This window comes from Ursus maritimus, unplaced genomic scaffold, assembly GCF_017311325.1.
Source record: "Ursus maritimus isolate PB19 unplaced genomic scaffold, ASM1731132v1 scaffold_4, whole genome shotgun sequence".
NCBI classification, from domain to species: Eukaryota; Metazoa; Chordata; class Mammalia; order Carnivora; family Ursidae; genus Ursus; species Ursus maritimus.
In genome coordinates this window covers 13,264,554-13,284,340 of record NW_024426552.1, presented here as the reverse complement: position 1 = coordinate 13,284,340, position 19,787 = coordinate 13,264,554, and the positions used below count along the sequence as shown (strand labels likewise).

Sequence of the window (19,787 nt, the reverse complement as noted above, 5' to 3'; positions counted from 1 at the left end):
CAGAACCACGGTGTGATCCAGCAAGCCACTGACGAGGATTTCAAAGAAATGAAAGCCTATCTCAAAGAGCTATTAGCACCCCCGTGTTCACTGCAGCACTAGTCACAACAGCCAAAATGCAAAATCCGCCCCCATGTCCGGCACCAGGCGAAGGGGGGAGGACTGCAGGGCAGACACACAAAGGAATATTAGTCAGCCTTTAAAAAGAAGGAAGTCCTGCGACATTGCGACAACGTGGATGAACCCTGAGAACATTCCACTGCGTGAAATGGTCTAGTCACAGGGGTGCCTGGGTGGCTCAGCCAATGAGGTGTCTGCCTTCAGCTCAGGTCATGGTCCCAGGGTCCCAGGATCGAGCCCTGCATCGGGCTCCCTGCTCAGCGGGGAGCCTGCTTCTCCCTCTCCCTCTGCTCCTCCCCCTGCTCGTGCACTCTTGCTCACTGGCTCTCTCAAAATAAAATCTTTTTTAAAAAGGAAAGAAAAAAAGAAGCTAATCACAGAAAGACAAATGCCACAGGATTCCACTCATATGAGGAATCGAAAACCGTCTAACTTGTGGGAGCAGAATGGGACTTGCCGGGAGCAGGAGGGAGGGGGAATGGGAAGCCGCTCATCACTGGGGACAATATTTCAGTTATGCCAGATGACTACATTCTGGAAAGCCACCATAAGACACTGCACCCATAGCGCCTCACGCTGTGCTGTACGTTTAAAAATCTGATAAGAGGGTAGGTCTCAGGCTAAGTGCTGTTCGTACAGTAAAGTCAAAAGAAAACAATGACACGACGAGGGATGGTGCTTCAGGAAGCATCTGTGATTCCTCCTCTCCACCAAGTCAGCAGTCACATATGCAGGGTAGACACACAAAGGAATACTATGTTCAGATATGCATAGTTTGTTCAAATTCTGGAGCGGCCAGCCTACTACCAAACCCTGGTACAGGGTGAAAATAGTGCAGCGTGCTTCCTAATAACAAGGCTCGGGTGGGTTTGTTCATGGGAGGAAGGCGAACCTGAAAAGAATAACTGCAACTCTGCAGAGTTATAAAGGCCCTTTTGGTCTAAATCATTCTCCCCCCAGGAAGTAAATGAGGATTGACATGCCACTGTCCCCACCTGGCAGAAGGGAAATTAAAGTACACACAGCCCTCCTTGCTGACTCACGCCACACCAGGAGGTAGCATTATTTCTTTGCCCTGAGTGCCTGTAATGTTGCACGTTTACCGCTTGATTCTTCCAGTGGGAAGCTCCTTGCCTACCGTGCCTGGAAGATGCCAATCTGAGCACAGCGGTGAGGGCTCCCTGCAATACTCCCCGATAACCAAACCTAGGGCACGGTTTAGACAAAGGTTCTCCTGCCTGTTAGAAGTAGCATGAGCTCAGGGCACCTGGGCGGCTCAGTCGGTCAAGCGTCTGCCTGCAGCTCAGGTCATGATCCCTGGGTCCTGGGATCCAGTCGGACAACCCGCTCCCAGCTCAGCAGGGAGCCGCTTCTTCCTCTCCCCCCTGCTCGTGCTCTCTCTCTCAAATAAATAAATAAAATCTTAAAAAAAAACAAAAAACAAAAAGAAAAAACAGTAACATGATCTCACGTCCGACAGCCGCCAAAAAAGCCCATCCTGATACCAAGTTTCCCTGCCGCAGTCCAAAACAATTCCTTCTTCTCCTTTCCGGGTATCATAAGGGCAGGCAAAAGATGCCAGGAAGACAAAGGTAGGAAGATCATGACCCTGTGAAGTTTCTGAAATAATCTCATCTGAGAATCAATGGGAATCTTCTTCCTCATGAGTCAAGGCACAAGGAATCGAGGCAAACCAGTGGTCATTCACAAGGGGCAGACCCAGTCCACGGTGACCATGACATGGGACGCACCACTACACCCTCTTCGGCAAGCCCAGAGGACTGGCTTGTCCATGGAATGACCCAACAATGGGACCCTACACCACCGAAGGTTCCCAGGAAATCAATTTCAAAGCCTCAAACTGTGAATGGGGCAAATCAGCAACCCGTTTCCACGAAACAGCAGTCACAAATAATGAACTTCCTGTTGTCCCCAGACAGGAGGATTTGAGCAGGGCCCCGAGACAATAAGGACTTTAAAAGTTTGAGTCCTCCTTTCCCAGCGTTCTGCAAATGCCCCACTTACCCCATCCCACACAGCAGAGCTTCTCTCAAGATCTCCACACGGGCCATCCGGAGGGGCTGCTCACATCCTAGGTAAGAGACTAGGATTCAGAGTTTCACACCCCATGGTACCAACCCTCCTCTCCTCCTGGCTTTCGGGTCTAGAAAGGTGGGCCTCAGTCCACACTGGTTCTACCTACAAGAGCAGACACAGGAAAATAATGGGGTTTGTGCTCACTTTTTTATATACTTCTAGAGGCTGCAAGATCATTCTCTGAAACATTAACAATATAACACAGGAAAAATACTGCATATATTGGAGACACTCAATAAATTACCATTCAGTATTAGTATTTTAATAATCAAAGGCCCTCATTCAACCATGGCTTTGTAGAAAGCACTTTGGCCATGGTTACTCTTGCCCACAAAGATCTCTGAATTTACAGAAGTCCGAAATCTCAAACACTGAAGTGCCGAATTCCAAGGTATCACATGAGGCTCTGAGCTTCCATACAAGATCTCACAAATCCCCCCCTAACCGTTACACGAATAAAACTTTCCAAAAGCCACGATCTCTTCCCCCACCACCAGCAAGTTTTACCAATGAAGGCCAGGCTAATACTTGTTTTCAAGCAACAGAATCAAAATAAACTGGAGGAGTGGTGTTGCAAAACACTTACGAAGACTACACCTCCTTGTTCCCCACTCATAAAAACCCTGACCAGTACAAACAGCAGCACAGTTACTCAGCACACCGGGTCAGAGCGGACGGGCCAGACCAAAGGCAGCTAGCTAGTCGACCTGTTGTCTTCGAAAACCACTTCCCAGCTGAGGCCAATTCACTACACAAAATGTAAAGCAAGACTCACTCCTTGGGCAGAGCAGTGAATGATGTTGGCAGAGCCCCGCAAAGCCTTTTCCCGGCTGACAACCCCTTCCCCTCCCCGTCTCCCTGCTTGTACTATTAGACACCTAAAGAAACATTCACTAATGATGCCATATAGTCCCAAGGACCTTTTCAATTGACAGACCCCAGAGAGAACAAATAGCTTAAAGTTGGATGACTTCAATAATGCCACATTCCTCCGTGGAGGAGTATTACCCAGCCAACCTCCTCCACCCCATGCCTCTCACTTCCCTTCCTGGTTATGAGGTCAGCCATAGCATTCAACAATCCACACTTCCCCCAAAGTACCGAGGAACTTTCAGCTCTGCAAAAACATTCTCAGAAAATTCAGTAGTGGGAGTGCCTGTGTGGCTCAGTCGGTTAAGCATCTCCCTTTGGCTCAGGTCATGATCCCGGGGTTCTGGGATGGAGTCCCGTATCGGGCTCCTTGCTCAGCGAGGAGCCTGCTTCTGCTTCTCCCTCTGCCTGCCACTCCCCTTGCTTGTGCTCTCAATTTCTCTCTGACAAATAAATAAAATCTAGAAAGAAAGAAAGAAAGAAAGAAAGAAAGAAAGAAAGAAAGAAAGAAAGAAAGAAAGAAAGACAGAAAACAGATATGGTTATCACCAACACCATCTGTCTCCCAGGTGACATTCCCACCAACCGTGCATGGGGGTTCCCTTCCTTTTCTCTGCAGCCTAACAGTTGTTATTTCTTGTCTTTCAGGTAGTGAGATGGTGGTGTCCCACTGTAGTTTTGATCTGCATTTCCCTGATGATTAGTAATGTTGAGCATCTTTTCTAGAGTACAAGAGTTCTGGAATAACTAAATCCAACAAACTTTGCCTTCATAGGAACAACCCCACTAACTTACATCCCAGTCTCTGCCAAGTTTTGAGCTGCATACTCATTTCATTTCTAGAAAGGAAGAGAGAGGGGAAGGAGAGAGGGAGGGAGGAAAGAAGGAAGGAAGGGAGAAAGGGAGGGGGAGAGGGAGGGAGGGAGGAAGGAAGGAAGGGAGGAAATAATAGAGCAGTGAGACCCTCAAGGAAGTGAGATGAACTGAAGAAAAAAATAATAATCTCAGGAGGGTAAGGTAAAAACTGGAGTGGAAAAATATCCAGCCAGTATACCACCAACCAAGTGGGATACTAAGTGCCCATAATGAAGAGAGAACAGATGGGAGAAGTGCCTTTGTTTTATTCTGTTGCAATAACCTTTCACATTTCTGGAAGGAAGGCACTGAGAGAAGTTGCTAGGTTGGGAGTAGAACCAGAAAGGGCAGGACAGGGAAACACGCAAGGCACTACAATGGATTAAGGGCCTGCTTTGTTCCGAATCACAAGACAGGTGCCTTCCATGAACACTCACGTAGAAATCTCACAACAGGGGCGCCTGGACGGCTGAGTGGGTTAAGAGTCCAACTCTTGATTTCAGCACCGATCATAACCTCAGTCAGGGTCTTGAGATCGAGCCCAGAGCTCAGAGCTCAACAGGGAGTCTGCTTGAGGATTCTCCCTCAGCTCTTGGGCACACACACATTGTCTTTAAATAATAAATAAATCAATCTTAAAAAAAACTCACCAACAGCCCCCTAAGCAGTTTTCATTATTTCCACCTCACAAGAAGAATGTAAGCTCAGAGAGGTTAGACAATTTTAGGGCTGAAAGTGGCAGAGCAAGACTTCAGATCCAAGGACACCGGGCTGGCTCAGTCAGTAGTAGAGCAGGCAGCCCTTGATCTCAGGGTCATGAGTTCGATCGAGCCCCACCTTGGATGCAGAGATTGTTTAAAAAAAAAAAAAAACCCTCTAAAAAAAGGCAAAAAGAATTCAGATCCAGCTCTTTCTGACTCTAAAGTTCTTGTTCTTATACTGTCACAAACTTAGAAAGATTTTCTGAGAACACATTAAAATGCCAAGACTCATGTATTAAATATGAACCAAACCGAAACTTTCTTCCTCGGTCATTACAGCAAATTTGCTCTGCCCTAGTACAAAGTAAATCTGTATTGTCAAGTAGGTTTGAAAGCACCTACAATTCACATTAAATTACCAGTAAATCTTATGTAAATTCTAGCTGGATGTTTCCAAAACAATTTCACAGGGTGTGCCCCAGTGAATACCCAAAACCCACCTTAGAACAATTTGATCCCATGTGTATGATACTCAAGAACACAAGATACGTTTTAATAAAACCGAGAAACATTATTTCAAAGACACATAAAGTAAATACATAATGTCTGCCTCCTTACAGCTAGGAGACTCAGTTACTTAGTTTTAAAGGCTCTTAAAATCTTTTTTGACCATGTTCCACCGCACAGAACTTTTAAAATGCATGTATACTTAGGAAAGGAGGCAGTGTTTTTGTTTCATTTAAAATACAAACAAAAACCAAAGTTGGTTCTTCCAAATGCCAATAAAATTGATGATACATTAGCAAGACTGATCAAGAAGAAGAAAAGCACAAATAACCAATGCCAGGAATGAAAAAGGAAACATTTCTGGGCACCTGGGTGGCTCAGTCAGTTAAGCGTCTGACTGTTGGTTTTGGTTCAGGTCATGATCTCAGGGTCCTGAGATGGAGCCCCGAGTAGGGTGTGGAGCCCCTCCCCACCCTGGGGGGAAAAACGGGGGGGGGGGGAAGGAAAGGAAACATTTCTACAGTCTTTTAAAATATTATAAGAGGATATTTTGTGCAACTGTATACCGATAAACTTTAAAATTTACATGAAATAGGAAAATTCCTATAAAAAACTACCTACTAAAAGAGGATAATCTTAATGGCCTTATTTCTATTAAACAAACTGTATCTGCAACTTCAGGGGAAAAAAATCAGAGTCGAACCAGGATATTTATGGAAAAGTAAGGAGACCTTAAGAAAAAAATGATACAGAAATTATAATATTCTCTCACACCTACTTGCACCTACCAAATTCATATAGCAGAATTAATCCAATTTCCAGTGTCTGCATGAAACAGTCCCATGTGACAGTATCTAAATACCTTTATGAATAATATACTCCCTTTCTCTGGCGAAGTATTATTGTTCCATAAAACTCCATGTGAGCAAGGGTCTATTAGTCAGTTTCACCAGCACTATCACGAGATCCAATCTGGTTGTCTTTCCTGTTGAGTGAGTTGCTACAGACTTCTTGGGGGTGGGGGAAGCAGGCCACACACTTCATGTCAGCATCAAGCCCACATCTGCATGCCATGTTCTGTCTTGACCCACAAGGAGCTAGAACACAGGGCTCTGGCTGTTGGGACAACCCAGACCATGCAACCTGTTCTTCCCTGGGACATGTCTGCTTTGGCTTAAAAGTCATTTCATTTGACTTCTGTCCCACTAACTTCAGGGAAGCTGGAAGGTGAAAACAAACTAAGTAAAACTATGGCCACAGCAACCTATCCCCTGACCCCAAAGTTCGAGTGGAAGGTACACCAAAAAAGCCAGCTGTGCCATTCTGATATCAGGAAGAGGATAAAACCAGCTCTTCACATCCTCCTAATTGCACTCACCCCAGATCTCGGAGAAACACTTATAAGATGAAATCTGGTTTTCTAGAGACATAGTAACAACCACACATTTCTTTACCTCGGTGAAGTTGTCCTAAAAATAAGACAATTCTCTAAAAATTCATATGAAGGATTATCTTACAACACACACACACACACAGAGAGAAAGAGAGAGAGAGAGAGAGAGAGCTCCCACTGCTCTGCACTAACCTGTTGACTGGATATAAAATAGGTGAAACAGGTAAATTAGCCCAAAAGCCTCCATCGGACCCCCATGCAGTGAGCAAACACCATAAAGCTCTAAAAGGGGTTTCAAATAAAATCTAAAGAATGTCTGCAAGAAACTTTACCTTTGGCCAAGTCCATCACTTGCTGGAACATACATTAAGCGTCACTTGCAATGATCCCAGCCCGGGTGCCAGCCTCCACCCAAACTTCCTTTCACCGCCCCACCCAAATCTGACTTAGGCAATAGACCTGGAGATAAAGCAGCTGCCACAGAAAAATGTAATATTTTCAAGAAAGTTCCAGATACACAAATAACACCTCAATAGCTAGGGAGTCTTGAGCTGAACTAAATCGGACACAAAATTAATGAGAAACCCAAGCCTTCTGATGCCTCCCTATGGAATTCCCACACTGACCCAGGAAGCTGTCCGGGGCCCCAGCTTCGGAACATTTCCTCGGAAATACTGAATCCCAAGCCTTTCAGGGAATTCATTTTCAACAGCAATGACCTGTGATTACAGACTGCGCAGCTAGACAGCGGGTACAGCGGGGACACCTCTGGTGGGTAACCTGATCCCGCAGCCTCCCTTCCGCCCTACCCTTTAGGATCCCGGGATAGGGAAGGCAAAGAGGGAAAGGTAAAGCGCTCGCAAAGCCCCAACCCTTCACCCAGGAGCCTGAAAGCACACGGGCGGCGCCCCCGGGGTGTCCCAGCACAGCGTGGAGACGCGGCTCACGGATTCCGCAGGGCTCCGGGCGCACGGGTCCAGCGCAGAGCTCCGGGGGGCCCCACCAGCCTCTCCTCCGCCACAGCCACCTGGGCTGCGCGCCCTCACCATCCAACACAAAGAAATTCGGCGGTGGGAAGAATGGGCTTGAAATTAACGCTCACCACGGCTCAGCAAGGCGCACATGCTTCCCCGTCTTGCCTCACATCTCCAAGCTTCCAGTAACAGAAATGAGGAAGCAGCAGCCTTCCCCGGCTTCTGGCAGAGGGAGTGGGCGTAACTTGTGAAGTTTCGTGCTGTGATGAATCTGGTCATTTGGGTGTGTTGGAGAGGGTTTGTCGCTCCTCCCCACCCACCGTCGCCTCCCTCCTCTCCACCTCCTTCCCCAATTTAATTCTCCCCTTGGCGTTCCCAAGACCAAGAACTCAGGCCGGCTGTCACTGGGAGTCCCAGCTCTGGGCTCCTCCACCACCTTGGGGAAAATTTATTCCTAACAGACCTGAACCATTTCACAGATGAACCTGGCCTCCCTGCAGAAGGCCTAAGTTCCTATCACATTTTTTTCTCGGCAGCACAGGGCAAGAAGGCAGTGCCTCTTTTTTTATTTAAAAAGCTAGAAATCTTAGGGGCGCCTGGGTAGCGCAGTCGTTAAGCGTCTGCCTTTGGCTCAGGGCGTGATCCTGGCGTTCCAGGATCAAGTCCCACATCAGGCTCCTCCGCTGGGAGCCTGCTTCTACCTCTCCCACTCCCCCTGCTGTGTTCCCTCTCTCGCTGGCTGTCTCTCTGTCAAATAAATAAATAAAATCTTTAAAAACTAAATAAAAATAAAATAAAATAAAAAGCTAGAAATCTTAAATAATTGCATGATGCCCCCTCTGCACAGGCAGGAATGTGGGTAGGTTGGCCAGGAGAGACCTAATTCCTAAACATCTACTTACACAGAATGGGGGTCAGAAAAACAAAAAGCAAACTTACAACTGGCTGTATGTCCTTTAAAACTTACTACAAAATACTTCAGACGTGCAAAAATATATTTGAAAATCATATAGTGAACCCTCAAGTATCCATTATGCACCAAAAAAAATTAAAATTACCAACATAGTTAGAACCAACTGTAAACTCCTCCCTGAAATATATCCTTTTCCCTCCCCCTAGAAAAATAGCTGCCATAAACTTAATTTCCCATGAGCAATATTCATACCACAGTTTCTGAGCATTCTGAAGGACACGAGCTAACTTCAAAGTCCACCCAAAAGCAATCCAGTGATCATCCCTTCGCTAGGCCTGACCTTGGTTCCGAAACAGAAGTTTCATTAAATAACACTAAAAAATGACCACACATGTTAAATGAAGCCTCAGGTGGCTGTTTAAAGAAAATGAAGGAAATCACAATATAAGAAAAGAGGAGACCTGGAATGACAAGTAGAGGCCATATCTGTAACAGCTGAAGCATTCATGGATGAAATTGATAGATTAATAGACCATTATCATTTTACAAGGTTAATAGCGGTGTCAAAGTCGAGGATACTGACCCGCACGGCAAGGGGCTTTCCTCAAAGACCCAGGCTACAGAAATAGAAACACAACATTCACTAAAAAAGTCCTAATTACTCAACTACTGCCTGTCAGAGTTGTAGGTTGGGAGCGACATTCAGAAAAGGGAACTTACAAGATAATAATGATAAAACCCAAAACAGTGGAAACCATGATACATTCAAAATTGACTCATATATATATTCTCATATATATATATTCTCATATATATACATATATATATGAACATGAAGAAGGAGATGCCTAGCTCATCTTTATATTCCTAGTACCTTGCACAGAGGCTGGCATAAGTAGAAAATCCATACATATTTGTTAAATGAATGAAGCAAGTGACCAAAAGAATGTCCATGGAGAATTCTGAAGGAGCAGAATAAAGAGACGGGATGCGTGAAATTGGCAGTCACCTTTAACAGGAAGTGACTTTGCCCAGTGGGAACATTCAACAATAGTGGAAACATTTTTGGTCATCACAACTTGAGGAAGCTATTGGCATCGAGCAGGCAGAAGACACGGATATGCTGCATGGGAAAGCCTCCCACAACAAAAAATTATCCAGCCCCCAAATGCCAAAACTGCTGACTGATTAGAAGCCCTGGGAGACAGGCTCCACTATCGACAGTCACTGAATTTATTCATTCCATATATAATCATCAGCATCAGGAAGAGACTCCCGGGGGACTTATAAGGATATAGAATAGCATTTCCCCTCCTTTTCCACCATGCAGCATCCGATGGCTGGACCACCTGTGTGCGATCAGAGTGGGCACTGGGGTCAGAAGCAGGAAAGCATTCAGGCGTAGGGGGCACAGCCTCAAGCCTATGCACGCATGAAGCTAAGGACCTGCGTCAAATTTAGAGGGCAATCATCAAGAAGGGGGTGGAGAGGAAGATAACATAAGGCAGGGGTATCAGCTCTAGGATCACAGATAGCACGTCTCGGGGAGGAGGCAGGGTAGGCGCTGTGCAAGATACACAGACAAAGCGGGCTTATCACAGGCACCAGACTCATTTCTCCATTGATGGTCTTGAGCTGGAGACGCTCCATTGAGAACAGGAAGGATGTTTCATCTCATCAGAGCTTATCGAAAAGAAAGTTACAAATCACTTACAGGAAAAAAGATGCAAGCCCCACCATGTCTACCCATCAGGCTGAAGGACCTACAAAGTGAAGACAGCTTTTCTACAGGTTTTCGTCTCATCATTACCGAAGAAGTGTTTCTTTGAAACTCTAGAATGCCGGGAGCAGTCTTGTTCTTGTGGCTCAGTGTTTTTCAAAACGGGGCACGGGACAGTGGGTCTGCTCCCCTTGAACTCCCTCAGAGCCTCACGGATGGTCGGTATGTGATAAATGCACGTTGATGGAATGGAATTGGTCCTCACCTCATTACCCATCTCTCAGGCCAGTAAATAAAGACCCTCCTATAGTCACTTCTGGAGGAATCTGCAAGGCACCCTGAGTTCAGAGTCGGAACAACCTGTGAGCCCACAGAAAACCTGCTGGTTTCATTCAGTGGCTGACAGATCGCAAAATACCTGACATGGGTGAAAGCTCACAACCTCAGAACCTGAGAGGTCCTCAGGCAGTGGCCCCCAGCCCCACGGGGAGCTGCTCCTGGCATCAAAGGAAGGAAGGATGCCAGGCTGGTGGGTCCTCTCCACACACCCCTATATAAATGGGCAGGACGGAGAACGCCCTATCCCTCATTATGTCACCAGCTTCTTTACTTGGAGCTCTAACTGCCATTAGTCTTGCTTCTTAAAAGCCATACGAATTTAGGAAAAGAAAATGTGAGCACAGGTATGAGTCCCACCAAAAGCAATGAACTTAATCAAGAATGCATAGTGTTTCTGTTCCAAAGCAATACAACCAGTAGAGGGAGCACAGCTGACTTTTGTGCTTAACAATTTCCCAAGATCAGGCAAAAGCGGGGGACGGTGTTAAACGACACGAGTTAGAAAAATAATCAAACGCTACCACAAATAAAAAGATTTATGTAAAAATATTTTGAAAAACTCGAAGCCTTGACACCCTTCTAAGGTATTTGTCCTGGTCACGGATATCTACCCAAGAGCTAGCTACACAGATATAAGACCATATACCGAATAAATAAATATATGTTGGAAAACAACATTTGGTATGTGGCGGGAAACTCAGAAAGGGTCAGACAGGGGCGCCTGGGTGGCACAGCGGTTAAGCGTTTGCCTTCGGCTCAGGGCGTGATCCCGGCGTCCCCGCGTTGTGGGATCGAGCCCCACATCAGGCTCCTCCACTAGGAGCCTGCTTCTTCCTCTCCCACTCCCCCTGCTTGTGTTCCCTCTCTCGCTGGCTGTTCCTATCTCTGTCAAATAAATAAATAAAATCTTTAAAAAAAAAAAAAAAAGAAAGGGTCAGACAGCNNNCTTTCCCTTTGTCAGTTGAACTGACGCTCAGAAACAAAAAAACTATGGAGAGTTTATTTCCCCAAAGATTTTAATTCCGGCTTTATCTTGCTGTTTTATAAACTTGACCTACAACTGCTGACTAAAATTCCTTTCAGATTGTGTTCTCAATGACACCAATGCCTTCCTTAAGCAAGACTCTTCTGGATTTCTGCTCCAGGGTCTTCAGAACCGACTTGATCAAAGATCAGGACAGCTTAATGGAAAGAGGGCTGCCGTCCGCTGAGCTGACAAGGTCCAAGATTTTGACACCAACTCCTGCAATGGAGTTTACTTCCCCACCTTTCCCAGCTCACATAGACAGCCAAGGTGGGTTCCCAGGCACAAGGCAAACAAGGGCCCACATCAACCTGCTGTCAACTGTGTCACCTCGAAACGGCAAACCAGCAGCAAAGCTAGAGAAAAGAGCATTCTCTTCCTCAGTTAGGTGAAGCCCAACAGGGGTGTTGATGAACACAGACGATCTGAATCCAAAGACAGGACTCCCCAGCATCATTGCAGGTCCAAATCCAGATCCCGTTAATCATACGGTATCGCTACAGAAATTCCACAGCTTTGTCACGAATACATTTTGTGGTTGGCTACTGAATGATTGCCGAAATCAAATTTTCATATTTGAAACGGATCAAAAGTCTAAATATGGATCCATCCCACCCCCCTTGCGCTTGGTGGTCTGAGGCTCACCAAGAATGCTGACGTGTTTGAAAACCCATGTCTGAAATCCCCGGATGAAGCCTTCCTTCTCTCTGACAGAAAAACCGAGATTCGTCCTCTCAGACGACGTCTTCAAGCGCAGGCTCTCATTCAATTTGATTTGATGCAAAAAAGTTTTACAACTTAAAATTAAACCTCACACCAAGCAAACTTAGTGACTTTGAACAGAGTTTTCTCCATCTGAAAACTGAACGCCTAACAAAGAAGCAAAAGTACTCCTGAAAAATACAAAGTCTGTCAAAAAGAGGCCAAGAAAACTTGTATAGCCTTTAAATACCCTGCATCCAGGATACCCAGCAGGGACTAAATGTGCGGCAAGTTCCTCATAATCCAGAAGCCTCGATTTCCTCAACTATTTAAGTGGTAATAGCCCACTTAATATTCTCTGGCTTCCTAGTTCTATCTTCCAATCACATGTTCCCATGATTTTAAAACTCCCGTTGCTTTGAGTGCCCCAAATGACAACTGCTCACACAACGTTTATGGAACATGCCAGAGTCAAGAGTTTCGGGACTCACTGGTGGCTCTCATATTTATAACTGAAGCCATGCTTGTAACTGGAAGGGCAGGAAGTGCAACCCGAGGATAAAGGTAACAAGAAGCCAAAGGAAAAGTCCATGAACCCTTCACATACTGACTCGCAATCAACCATATGGGGCCAGATGCTGTCCTGCCCACACGCACAGTGAGGCGGTTGGTGCCAAGGGCCCTGTGAGCCTAGCACAAGAGGTACATGTGGTTCGTGGGGGCGAGAGCATCTGGGTTTTCCCTGGTGTGGGCTCTTTTAGACACCTCTCTGCTCAGCAGCAATAAACAATAATAATTATTATTGGCACTAAAAGCGTGGTCGTGCTGAATAACTAATGCAAGAAGATAAGAAGTCAAGTTCTGATTTCAGTCCTGCCTTCTCTCCAAAGAATGTGTGGAGCCAGGATAGCCTTCCGGTCCTCAATATAGCCCCCAGGGAGCATTCCCACTGGGGCTCAGGGAGCAGTCCCATCGAGGAGGCCTCCTTTGGTCAAGGGAGAAGCAAGGGTGTGAAATAAGGCCCTGCTCGAGTCCGCGCTCCACCAACCACCAGAGGAATAACTTAGAGCAAACCACCTGGCTTCCCTTTCAGTAAAATGGGGAGTTGAAATCAACATCTATTGACAATCCAGGGGGTTACACGTACCCAATACTTCTGCTAAATGCTGAGGGGCCCTAAAATGTGCAAAAACAATTTTCAGTCAGGAAATAAGCAACCATGTTAGTGTTTTAAATGTTTTCAAGGTTTTCGTGTTGATATTGCTATTTTAGTCATGAGAGAAATACAGTTCAGACACTAGTGATGCACCAAATGGGAGAGCGGGAGACCTTCCAAGACCCGGAGGCCACGGAAAGACCTCTTGAGCCCTTCCTCATGTCCCTATTGTGGGGAAGCAGCAAGCCCCCTCACGAGGACCACCAGAGTGAGACACACAGGCCTAGGGCACCCACTGAGGACAACCATCCTAACTGGTACTTGGTTTTGTTATTGAGAGTTTTAATTTTTATTTTATATTTAAACACTGGAAACTATCATTCCACAATGTACGGACCAAAACATACTGCAGGAAGGGTAGGTGGGAATAAGGTGAAGCTGAGTGTAAGGACACACCCAGCACCTGGGAGCAACAGTGAAGTGACAAGGACCACGCCCATAGATGCATCTCTAACACCTGACACCTTACACAGTCCTCTGCTAGTGACAGGCACAGAATCATTATTAAGTGACTTCTAATGTCAGAGGAAACATGCAAATGAGAATCCACTGGTGTTTTCCTTTCTAAGAACATAGACGTAGATTTTCTGTACTCTGGGAGCACTTGGTGCCATTTTCCCTAATGTAAACAAAATCCAACAGGCAAAGAGTATTTTCTTTTTCTTTTTTTTGTTTCAGAGGTAGAATTTAGTGGTTCATCAGTTGCATATAACACCCAGTGTTCGTTTCATCAAGTGCCCTCCTTAATGCCCATCACCCAGTTACCCCATCCCCTTATCCCCCTCCCCTCCAGCAACCCTCAGTTTGTTTCCTAGAGTTAAGAGTCTCTTATGATTTGTCTCCCTCTCTGTTTTCATCTTATTTTTCCTTCCCTTCCCCATGTTCATCTGTTTTGCTTCTTAAATCCCACATGAATGAAATTGTATGTCTGTCTTTCTCTGACTTATTTTGCTTAGCATAATACCCTCTAGGTTCCATCCACGTCATTGTAAATGGGAGGATTTCATTCTTTTGATGGCCGAGTAATATTCCAGTGTGTGAGTACATATATTCAATTGTGTGTGTGTATGTGTGTTTGTGTGTTGTGTATACACACCACATCTTCTTTATTCATTCATCTGTCAATGGACATTGGGGCTCTTTCCATACTTTGGACTATTGTGGACATTGCTGCTATAAACAATGGGGTATATGTGCCCCTTTGAATCAGTTTCTATGCTTTGGATAAATACCTAATAATGCAATTGCTGGGCCGTAGGGTAGCTCTACTTTTAACTTTTTGAGGCACCTCCATACTGTTTTCCAGAGTAGCTGCACCAGTTTGCATTCTCACCAACAGTGTAAGAGGGGAAGGGGAAGATATTTGCAAATATCTTATCAGATAAAGGGCTAGTATCCAAAATCTACGAAGAACTTATCAAACTTAATACCCAAAAACCCAAAAAATCCAGTTGAGAAATGGGCAAAAGACATGAACAGACATTTCTCCAAAGAAGGCATACCAATGACCAACAGACACACGAAAAAATGCTCAACATCACTCATCATCAGGGAAATACAAATCAAAACCACAATGAGATACCACCTCACACTGGTCAGAATGGCTAAAATCAACAACTCAGGAAACAACAGATGTTGGCGAGGATGTGGAGAAAGGGAAACTCTCTTGGCAATGAGTATTTTCAATCAGAAATACAATAAGCCGATATCTCAAAATATTAAGTGACCTGGGGTAGGCAACAGACACATGCAGAGTCGCAGACCCAGATACATAAGAGTAAGAAGGGGTTCTGATTAATCACTCACCCATTGAGGTCAGAAGGATTAAGTGACTCACTCAAGCTCACATAATAAAATAATGGTAGATTCAGTCTAGAACCCAGATCTACTTAAACAAATCTACTGTATGTCCTGCCAACTCAATTATTCCTCACCAGAAAAAAAAAAATCCATAAAATAAACATTAAATGCAGTATATGCATATATAATTTTGGGCCCCAACACAGTACAAAAGGCACATATAAATTTAAAAAATTATATAAATTGAGCCCATCGAAAACTAATAAGCAAACCATAATAACTAGGTGTGTGAAAAATGTCTTGGCTCAGCCCCAGATGAGCAAACAAGAGGCTCAGAGACCCGGACAGAAGGACGCAGTCAAGCCGGACGGCTGAAAGCGGTCTGATTCACCAGCAGCCAGCAACCTCCCAAACAAATTGCTAGGCTCGGCAAGACTGCAGGTAAGCCTGGGGGTGATGTGGGATGGATTCATACATGCCCGAGGGGTCATGTGGGCACCCTGGCCAAAGACAAGCCTCCTCCAATTTCTCCCCAAGAAACCAAAACATGTCTCTACAGATGCTGCAAAATAGCATCTTTTCACTTGCACGTAAATATGTACCACAGCCCTGTGCACAATTGGCAAAAAGGGTCAAGAACCCAGGCGTCCATCAACAGATGGACGGATGGACAAAATGTGGCCCATTCGTACAACGGACAAAAGGAATAAAGCCGATAAAAGGAATAAAGTTCAGAAAAAGGCTACAAATGGATGAACCTTGAAAACAGTATGCCAGTTGAAGTCAGACACAAAAGAACAACGACTGCATCATTCCACTTACACGAAATATCTTAGAACAGGCAGGTACAAAGAGTCCGAAAGGAGACTAGAGGTTACCAAATGGTGAAGGACGGGGGGGATGGGGAGTCACCATTTAATGGTTACAGCGCTGCTGTGGGAGCGACGAGAGAGTCTGGGACACAGACAGTGGTCATCGTACAACACTGGGAACCTCATTAGCGCCACGGAACTGCAGACTTAACAACGGTCAAAATGGCCAATTCTATCTTACGTAGATTTTTTACTACAACTTTTCTTAAAGATTCAAAACAACGCCTCATTTGCAACCTGTTGGCGGCTCAGGACCACGTAGCTTTTCAAAATACTGCTGCTAAAAACAAAAGTAATCAGAACTTTAATCTAAGCACATTAACCAGCTTTAAAATGTGCCTGTTCTCCCCGTCGCATTGCCACGATCTTAATCACATACCTAAAAGAGCGATTTTCTCTGATTGTAAGAGATAAAATGGGATTGTCTAACCTATGAAATTAAATCTTTTCCAATTATAAAGATAAAACAAGGCACACCTCCTCGCAGACAAAGCTTTCACGGTATGCCAGGTGTCGCACCGGGACGAAATATCCCTCGCTGTACCTCGGCTTCCCCCAATCTGTTCCCATCCCCAACTTCAAAGCAGATCAAGAACCTGAAGGATGGATGTGAACCCAGCACCGTAAGAGTGAGAGAAATGCACCAAACTCAAGTTGCCAGTTGAGTACGTGAAATGGCGCACATTTTAACAACCACTTTTTACACATTTAACGGACCTGAACTGGCCAGGAATTCCTTTGCTAGTCAACAGCCCATCACCTAATCCTTGTAAAACCTCACTGTCTCATCTGGAAAGTGGGTTACAATAGCATTACGCCTGTGACGCTCCCCAAGGATGAATCACATTTCCTGAGCACTTCGTGCAAACCACAGGGCTGAGGGCCACTCATCCATTTTTGTGCCTGGTCCCCATGACAACTCAACAAAGTATGAGAACTAGATCCATTTTACAGATAAAGACACTGAGGCTCCAAAAGGTTACACGAACCGCCCAAAGCCACCTGACAAGTGGGAGTTAGGTCTGAAATTCCAAGCTGGTCGCTCTGAGGCTGGGACCGCTGCCCTCCCTCATCCCTTTGCCACACGTGGCCTACAGTCTTGGCAGCTTGTATGTGATTTTATTATTATCACCACCTTTAAAAGGCATGGGTTCTGGGCTCACAAAGTCGGAGAGCCGAACCTGATTCCCAGAGCCTGCGCCTGCTCATGGGGCACGCATCCCCCTCTCAAGGCCAAACGTAGCAAGCAAGCAACGTATTTCAGGGTTTGTCATGAAGCTTCTGGCAGGTAATCATCACCCCGTCTGAGAAAAACGATGAACAAGGTACCTAAGAGGAGCAAGTTAAATTGGGCAGCAGTCAAAGAACATGCATAATGTATGTGCTGGAATCTCGTCAATATAGTCACTGGGCCCTTTTGCAGAACCAAGTTCCTGTGCATTCGGCAAGTTCAAGGTCTGGACTGAGATAATTAACCATTAGGTGGGTATTTTGTGCTCAGCTACTTACAGTGGTGGTTCACAATCAAAAGAAACACATAATGAAGAGAATTTTGCACACGCTCCCCCAGACTTCCCTGTAAAACATGGCAGGTGACTCACAGGATGACACACTGCTCTTGGCAAGGTACCAAGAGCTACACATGCCAACCAGTCGGTGTGGGGTAGGCTCTCCCAAGCAGGTTGACAAACTCACTGGATATCTGACACACCAAGGCTCAGCCGTCTGGTTTCTGAGAGAAGGGAGTCCTCAGCATTGGGTCACAACGACGCCAAGCCACCAAACGGAATCCTTGCGGAGGCCTGGCCATGACCGAGACAAGCCAACCCTGACTTTCACTCTTCTTGCTCCAACGAATTCACACACCTTTCTTAGACTTGGGCTTATGATTCAGACTTGTGGCTCCTGCCAAAGCCCTGTATCCTAAGAGCCTTTGTTCTCTTCTCTGGCCACAGATGAACTCAGCCCATTGAAGAACAGCTGTAAACCCTTGCCCACATAACTTTCCATTGGGCAAAAATTAGTCAGGTTGGCTGGGTCTGAGGTCAGCGACCTTCTGAAGGAACACCCCCCAGGGAGCCCATCCCACCCCCCCAGAAAAGAGTCAAATATAGCTGTTAATGAACTGCCCATTTCCACAGTCTCATAGACACATATTGACCCACACACATAGATCCTACTGGCTCATTCAAGTTCATTAACCAAAATCAATATTCTTAGCCGTTGGCATTAGCATGGGTTTGGGTTTTCATAAGGACTTGGCATGCCAACTCATGCTTTTGCTTCCACTGGGGACTTATCTTTATTCTGAGTAAACACGTGACCTTAGACTTGAGGTCTTTGTTCACTGTCCCCTTCTCAGTGAAGTCCTCTTACCCACTCCCACCAACGGTGTACCACCACCTTTTTCTGGGACACATTTCCTTTTTCACTTCCTACTTTACTTTTTTCTCTTTAAAACATACACTAAACATTTTCTTATTTTATGATTTGTCTTATGTATTGTTCCTCTCCCTCACTAGAATCTAAGCCCCACGCAGGCAAGGATTTTGATCCATTCTTCCCCCAACTCTATCTTGAGTGCCTGGAAGACAGCTTACTTAGCACATGGTAGACCCTCAAAAATATTTGTTGACTTAGACTGAATACGCCCTTGTGATGATAACCAAGACCAGAAAGTATGAGCAAAACCACGCAGGCCTGAGCTCTCTCCTGAAACTACAGAAATAAAGTCCTCTGCCACTTCCTTCTGAACCCCAAACAACAAGAAGAGAAATAGGGAACAAGGAGGGAAATATACGTTTATTCCAATAATACGCAAGTACTGGGCTTTTCAACCTACATTAAGAATTTTCAAGACCCAGCATGCTAAGTCTCCAAAATAGCATTTTGTTTAAGAAAGGGGGAAAGACCAGTAATCTCTCCATACAGTCAACATCATGCATCCCACTCTCAGCTCACCACCTCCCATTTGTCCAGATTAACCCCCTCAGACCTCAAGCCCAACAACCCCCTCCCCCTTCCGGTGGCCCTCACAGCCATGTTGCCTCACAGTCCTCCCTGGTCTATCACTGAGTTCCCTTCCTTAACTCCCTGGCCCCTCTATCACTTAGTCACATCCATTTGGCAAAGATAGCAACCTGGTTAGACCCAACAAGCTGCCTGCTTGGCACCTGCCCCCAGACAGCTGAACAGTCCACTGGTCTTACTTTAAACTCATGACCACTAAGGTCAAGTCTGCCCTAAATGAAACTGGCGATTTCATACCAAAATCTCCAGTCCATTCACCCCTTCGTGACGTTCCTATCTACTCTTCCCATTCCAAATGCCCAATAATTTCTCCTCATCTTTTTTCCTCAGGTGATGATCTCTTGTCCTACTTCTCTGAGAAGACTGGAGCAGTCAGATAGGACTACCTCAGCTTCCAAGCCTGTGTATATTCACCAACAAGCCTCTATCTGTACCCATATAGTCTACCTCCTGTCTGTGACCACAGATAACTACCCATATCTCATCTAAAAATCCATCTGTCCTCCTGTGACTAGACCCTAGGCACCCCCTGCACTCGAGGATAATAGTCCAGCAATTCCCCTCTCTCTCCACTACATTATCAAATCCCCTTGCTCTCCTGGAGCATCGGCCACCATAGGAAGAGATGCCTTTTTCCCTCTAAATCTAAATCAC

At 45.5% G+C, this 19,787-nt stretch overlaps 1 protein-coding gene across 8 annotated transcripts in view; it reads right to left on the bottom strand.

The window, feature by feature from the left end:
- TIAM1 (TIAM Rac1 associated GEF 1) overlaps positions 1-19,787 on the bottom strand; it is a 369,772-nt gene that overhangs the window by 187,357 nt on the left and 162,628 nt on the right. For 2 of the 8 annotated variants that reach the window (XM_040621041.1, XM_040621049.1), the window contains exons 1-2: positions 7,646-7,805; positions 2,146-2,319 (exon numbers count right to left, since the gene is read on the bottom strand). The exons of 5 other annotated variants lie outside the window; for them this stretch is intronic. The gene's annotated coding sequence lies outside the window, so the exon portion shown is untranslated. Of the gene's footprint in view, positions 1-2,145; positions 2,320-7,645; positions 7,806-19,787 lie in introns of those variants that run through there. One more of the 8 variants, XM_040621042.1, reaches the window with a different exon arrangement.